Source organism: Delphinapterus leucas, chromosome 5, assembly GCF_059928025.1.
Source record: "Delphinapterus leucas isolate spDelLeu-1000000601 "Yukka" chromosome 5, BTC_Dleu_Yukka2, whole genome shotgun sequence".
Lineage (NCBI taxonomy): Eukaryota > Metazoa > Chordata > Mammalia > Artiodactyla > Monodontidae > Delphinapterus > Delphinapterus leucas.
Window position 1 is genome coordinate 4487276 of NC_143133.1, and position 6716 is coordinate 4493991.

Sequence of the window (6716 nt, forward strand, 5' to 3'; positions counted from 1 at the left end):
TGCCATCATACAACAGCAAACAGCTGAAGGCCTGAAGCCTGGCAACAACACCGATAAGCACCCCCTTTCGGGCGTCATTTTAGCTTTTGCAATGAGCTTCCCACTCCCCTTCAGGAAGCCTGGTCTGCCTCTCACTGTCAACACGGCCAAAGCAAATTCATTAAAAGCAGAAAACGGGGGAGGGGTAATCTCCCTCCCTCCCTCCCTCCCAGACATGAAAGGAACCAGTCACACAGTACAGCACTGGAGCAAAAACAGAAATAAGAAGGAATTCAATTGCGGAATTCAGAAATAGACTGAACTGGGCTTCCCTGGTGGCGCAGTGGTTGAGAGTCCGCCTGCCGATGCAGCGGACACGGGTTCGTGCCCCGGTCCGGGAAGATCCCACATGCCGCGGAGCGGCTGGGACCGTGAACCATGGCCGCTGAGCCTGCGTGTCCGGAGCCTGTGCTCCGCAACGGGAGAGGCCACAACAGTGAGAGGCCCGTGTACCGCAAAAAAAAAAAAAGAAAGAAAGAAATAGACTGAACTATGTATAAAAACTTGAAATATGACCCAGTGAGTAAGGAAGGATTATTTAATCATGGTGTCGTACTAATTGGTTATCAATTTTTCTTGGAAGGTAGAACTACACCAAAACAAAACTACAAGCAAAATTACAGCTTAATACAAAAATGAGATTATAAAGGTATTGCACAAAATAAAGTGCTTCCCTAACCTACAGAGCAAAAACTCAGTTCATCCTCGGAAAGGATCTGGGCATTCACCTCACCACATGGGAACCTGTCTTAACTCTTTTGCAGTTCACACTGCCCTGAATTTCCTGGGCTGCGGCCCCTACCCTGAGTCCCCAGCCAGGAGTTCCTCCCAGGCAAGGCCACAGCAAACTGTCTCTGGAACCCTGCGCTGGGAAAACTCCCGAACCAAACTATGACGTGAAACAACAGGATTCACGACGGGAAGACACAGGAAGATAAGTCTGTATACCAATTTGAAAGTTCTACTTTTTTTTTTTTAATTAAGAGGAAAATCCAGTAAGAAACATTTTTAGCACATAGTTAAGAGCTAATCTTTGACAATGTCAAAGGTAATGAGAATTATCCAAATACCATCAACACACCAACAGGTCAAACTGGCAAAAAGCCATAAACACAAGAGGAAAAACTCACAGTAAGCAGAGCTGAGACCCTCTGACAGCCCCAGCTGAAATTCTGGCCCTGCCACTTACTAGCTGGCGAGATGCTCAACCTTTCTGAACCTCAACTTCCCTCCTCCCCAGGAGTAAAAGGGGGCGATACCATACACCTCACAGGCTGGCTAAGGATAAATGAAATGAGGTTTGATGAAGCACCGGCATACCTGTACCTGACACACAGTAGGTGCCCAATAAATGTGAATTTCCTCCACTTCAGCCACATAAAGAGCCTAAGTACCTGAAAAAAAAAACCCATGAATTTAAACTGAAATTTTGACACTAGAATAGGCAGCAACATGGAACAAGTGTGTGATGTGAACCCAAGGACCCCTTCTCCTCTGAGTCGCCAAGATGGAAGCACAGGGAAGAAAGAAACAAGGTCGGACAGAGTCCGAAGCCGCTTGGTGGTGGCCTTGTCCTCCGTCTTCTCTCCTCTGCCTTGGGGCCACAGAGAGAAGCCCGAGGGCCTGTTCTAGGGAGAAGCTGAGGGACCTTTGGGGCCTCCAATGGTTCCAAGCCCAGCTTAAGTTCCTTAAACTTGAGGAACAGCCTCAGAGAACTGCCTTCGGAGAAATAAACCTAAAAAGGAAAAAGTACTTCCCCTTGCAACATATTCTAAGACCAAACTCCGCAAGGGCCAAGGCCAACCGTCCTCAAGCCCTTTCACCTGGTGCTACCAGTGCCATAAAACCAGAAGCCACACGCCAGAGCACCTGCCTTCCGATGGGGCCCTGCAGGGGGAGGCTGCACAAAGGGGGTGCTTCCAAGAGAGGCTGCAGGGTGGACTCTGGAAGCCAGCCAGGAGACCAGCTGCGGATGGCCTGCCTCCAAATCACACGTTCTCTAAAGACAGAGTAAGCCTAAATTCCCCAAGCCGGCCCAGGGCCCTCTGGATCCGTCCCTGCCAGCCACACCAGCCTCAAGCCGCCACCCTCACCTCTCTCAGCACCCAGCCGTCCTGCACCACTGCCGCAGGTACTCTCCCCAGCTCTGCCATCAGCGCCCCTGGGGATCTGGGAGTGTGTGCCACAAGGAGACACAGCACCTCCTCTGAGAAGCATTTCTCAACTCCCCCAGGAGGCTGCAGGCCCTCCTTCCTCCTGAGCTCCTTGCGGCCACACCCCACCTACAGCAGTTTCCGTATCTCTCTCCCCTGGCTCCTGACTAAGCATCAGGCGGGCACATGCTAACAGTTTCTGGATACCACTGCCTGGTCAAATGCCTAGCATGGTTAAGGATTAAAAAATCTATTTGCGGGACTCCCCTGGCGGTCCAGTGGTCAAGACTCCGCGCTTCCACTGCAGGGGGCATAAGTTCGATTCCTGGTGGGGGAACTAAGATCCCACATGCCGCGTAGTGCAGCCAAAAAAAAAAAAAAATTCTATTTGCTGAATTAATTATTACTAACAACTACCTTCTAGTTGTGGGCAGGCTTCAGGGGCAATCCATCCAAGAAACATCTGTTGAGAGCTGGGTTGTGTTTCAAGAACAAGGTGAGCAGGGGAGGTCACAGAAGAGGAAGAAAATCCAGCGCGCTCCCAGCCGTGCGTGCAGACGGCAGACCCAGCAAGTGAGCGGTGACCGCCCTGTGCGCCGTATCCACTGCTAGACTAGACGGCGACCAACACTGTCAACACTTGACGGCTCAGGAAAGTGAAACGAAATTTCCCTTTGCAGTCGTTTCCCCAAGTCTCACACGACCCCCTGCGCAGTGGCCGCCACAGCATGCGACCTGGGCTCTCAGAGTCACCCAGGCACAGCCCGGCACCAGGTCCAAGTCTGATGATGAGCAGCCGTCACCGTCCGCAGGAGAGAAACACACAAGACATAACGCACAGGTAAGACGAAGACTTTTTATTCCAGGCAGCAAGGCCACCTGAATTTTACTTACCTGCCACAAAACTGAGTTCTGCAGGAAGCAAAGAGAAAAAGTGCCCAAGAGACTGAAACAACCTTCACTCCCAGGGGCCCGTCTTTAGTTTAATATGAGTCAGAGAGTGGAGAGCAGCTCTGCCAGTGACTCTGAATAAGGCTTTGGAAAACAAGTCCATCTTGAAGCAACAATTTAATTTTCTCCTTCTTAAAAAGTAATGGCATTAAGTCTTGACCAAGTCTTCATAAATGAAAGAAACAGTTTATGAAACCAAAACTAAATGATTTAGTTAGGGTCCCAGGGGAAGAAAACTCCACTCACTGGTGGCTTCAGGGAGGGACAGCTCTGCCCGTCCATGCAGACATCCTCTGCACTCCTCTCCTCTCCCGTGGCTCCTTCCTGCCCACGGGGCGCGTGCTATACACAGTCTCCCTCGTCCCAGCTCTCCCCTCTGGACACGGCGGAGGAGAGCGGCCCCCTCGCACCCCCATCAGCACGGGGACAACGCCACTCTCCCTGATCCTCCACGGAGGGTGCGCTCATCTTCGCTGCCAAGCCTCCTGTCAACCCAGGCCTGCCGCTGCTCGCCGTACCCTTCCGCTTAAGAGTCAGGCGCACACGGCCCCTTTCTATCAGCCACGGCCTGAGGGCACATCTGTCACAGATCCAAAGTTTCCAGAGGGCAGGAACTCGGTCTGCAAGTCCTGACAACACCAGAGCACCACCATAAAACTACAGTTTCATGAGTACCAGGCACCGTTCTAAGCTCTTAACATGCCATTCTGTGCCAGAGCCCTCAGCAGCCCTCTGCGCCAGGTATTACCCCCACTGCACAGAGGAGGAAACTGAAGCACACAGCTTGCCCAGGTCTCCACTTTCACGTGGCAGCAGCTGGGGCCTGAGCCCAAGTCTGTGACCCCAAAGCCCCTTGGTAAGCTTTGCTACTTACAGCCCTAATGCAGACAACAAGCACCTCCTCAAATCCTTATCCCTCCCGTGAAAGAAGAGGATCTCACAGATGGGAACAAGGCTGGGCTGAGCCAGAGGCAGCAACCTGCCCAAGGTCTTGCAGGGAGGGTCCCACCTGAGTCTTCTCTCTCCAACACCTGCGTCACCCTCCAGAAGGCCTCTCAGGGGTCCTTCACGTTTCCTGGTGAGGATGCTGGTGGGACCGCCAGACTCACCACAGGAGTGGCTCTCTCAGGCCTTCACCTCAAGCCTAGACCAAACAAAAAGGAGAACCCGCTGACCTATGAGACATCTCCCATGAGAATCAGACATTTGTGTAGAGGGCTCACAAGCACCAACCACTGTGAGTCTCTTTCTCTTTTTAATTCGACCAGTGGAAAGAAAGGCACAGGACATTCTGGATCTCAGGCGCCTCGGCATCAGCAATTAACGCAAGCAGCGCCTCTGCTCACCGGTGCACGCTGCACGTGGGGCACTGTGTTCGGTGTCCACACCCACCATCTGTGATCTACGTAACCTCCCCAGCAACCCCCAGAGCTGAGGACGCCGCCATCACCATCTCACAGACAAGACCGAGGCGCAGATGGATCGCAGACTGAAGTGGTCCTGCGGGGGCTGACCCGGAGCCTACACTAAGGTGCTTACTCTTTCCACTGCTGCACAAGCGGCCTAAAATAATGGACTAATGTGCATTACATAGAAAGGGAAAGTCGGGACTTCCCTGGCGGTCCAGTGGTTAAGACTCCATGCTTCCACTGCCAGGGGAGGGGGTGGGGTTGATCCCTGGTCAGGGAACTAAGACCCCGCATGCTACACGGCACAGCCAAAAAAAAAAAAAAAACCACAGAATAGGAAAGTCAACTAGAAAAGTCGTTTGTTTTTTTAAAAGAGTTATTCTTTAGGATATAAACAATCCTAAAAGAGAATTTCCTAGAAGCCCAATATATTCCTCTGGAGGGTGCACGGCAACTTTGAGGCACCTGGAACTCAACACGATGTAGCTCAATAAGTTTCCGTCCATCAGCAAACCAGGCAGAAACTGGCGTTAAACTGCTGAGGGTCCCCAGAGGCTCCTTCCCAACCCCAAGGGACAGATATTTAACTTACACCGCCGGACGCTGGTGATGTTTAAAAGGCACAGGCGGGACATTTTAAATCAAGGACTTTCAGTGCACAGGGGAGGTTTCCCCTCTACCCCCAAACGTTTCAGCTTCATATATTCACCAGAACGAATCATGAGTACCTGTAAAGTGACCGGAAGGCAACTCACAGGTTCGGAAGATAGTCCACTTAACAAAGCCAGCACAATTTATAATCTTAATTATTAATAAGTCAAATAACTTACTGAATATTTACCAAACATACCAGGAGCTATCACATGCTCTAATCATCACAAGCCTGCCAGGTACACCCAAGAAACTATGAGATTCAGAGAAGCTGAGTGACACACCCAAGGTTACACAGCAAGAGAAACAGGATTCAAACCGGGTCTGACATCAAAGGCCAAACATGGCTTGCTGGAGTGCTTAAAGAGTACAGAACCTAAACTTTGTGATCATCGATAAGTTAAATACAACAGTATTTAGACTTCTCTGTATGTATGTTAGACTTCAATAGAAAAGTTTTAAAACTAAAATACACATGGGGAAAAAATAATGCAGGTTCTGGAGGTAGACAACGTAAGTTCAAATCCTGGCTCCTCCGCCTAGCAGTTGTTGGACCTTGGACTAGTTTAACTTCTCTGTGCCTCAATTTCCACGTAGTAAGAGGGGGACAATAATAGACCCTATTTCATTAGGCAGTTGACAAGATCGGGGAAGAAATCTACATAAAGCCTTTAGAATCGTGCCTTGGAAGATGCTAGCTGGCATCACTCTTCCCCGGGCACCCGACACGGCCAGCCAGCTCAGGCCCCCTATTTTAGCAACTCATTTGCATAAGCAAGCCCAGACACAGCCAGTCTGCACAGCCTCACTGTACGGCTTCGCCCTGTCACCAGCATCTCTCCTCGCACCTCCGCTGCGGCACTGACCGAGCGCTGGGCCTCAGCTTCCCCATCTGTCAAATGAGGTGACTAGCCCAGCCAAGCTACCCGAGGTCCTTGCAACTTGACAATCTAGAATTCTAAACCCAGACCCTAGAAACTGTATACCCTCCCTACAGCAAACATTGACAACACGTACCCATTTTCCTAAAATCCTCTCTTACATATTAGGTATAAATGTCTGGTGTGATGACAAATCTTCTCCAAGGTCTCAAAGCTCCGCGAGCACCCACGCCATGCTGGGCAGGCATCCTCTGTGCTGAGGGTGAGGACGTGACAGTCAGAAGCTCTGACCAACAGGGAAGACAGATTCTTAAGCATGTTGCTCTGATAAGCTGTGTCCTCTCTGTTGAGAGGCCTTCAGCAGAGCACAAGCAAGGGGAAGTGGAGGTATGACGGGCAGGAATTCACCCGCTGGACAGAGGGAAGTAGGGCAGTGGGAGGGAGAGATGGAGAAGTGGAAGGGCGGAGGGGTGCAGGGGTGGAGAAGTAGAGAGAGGTGCCTGAGGGGAACTGCAGGGACCCGCGGAGGCCAGGTGAGGCAGCCCTGATTCGGAGCATGAGAGGGTGGGCTGGGGGCAGACTGTAAACACTCAGTCTCGCGAGCATGGAGCAAGCCCACCTCGGCGCCACGC

The 6716-nt window shown here is 51.3% G+C and overlaps 1 protein-coding gene across 2 annotated transcripts in view; it reads right to left on the reverse strand.

Moving 5' to 3' along the window:
* Nucleotides 1-6716, reverse strand: part of TBC1D14 (TBC1 domain family member 14) — a 105784-nt gene that overhangs the window by 96998 nt on the left and 2070 nt on the right. The window lies entirely within an intron of this gene.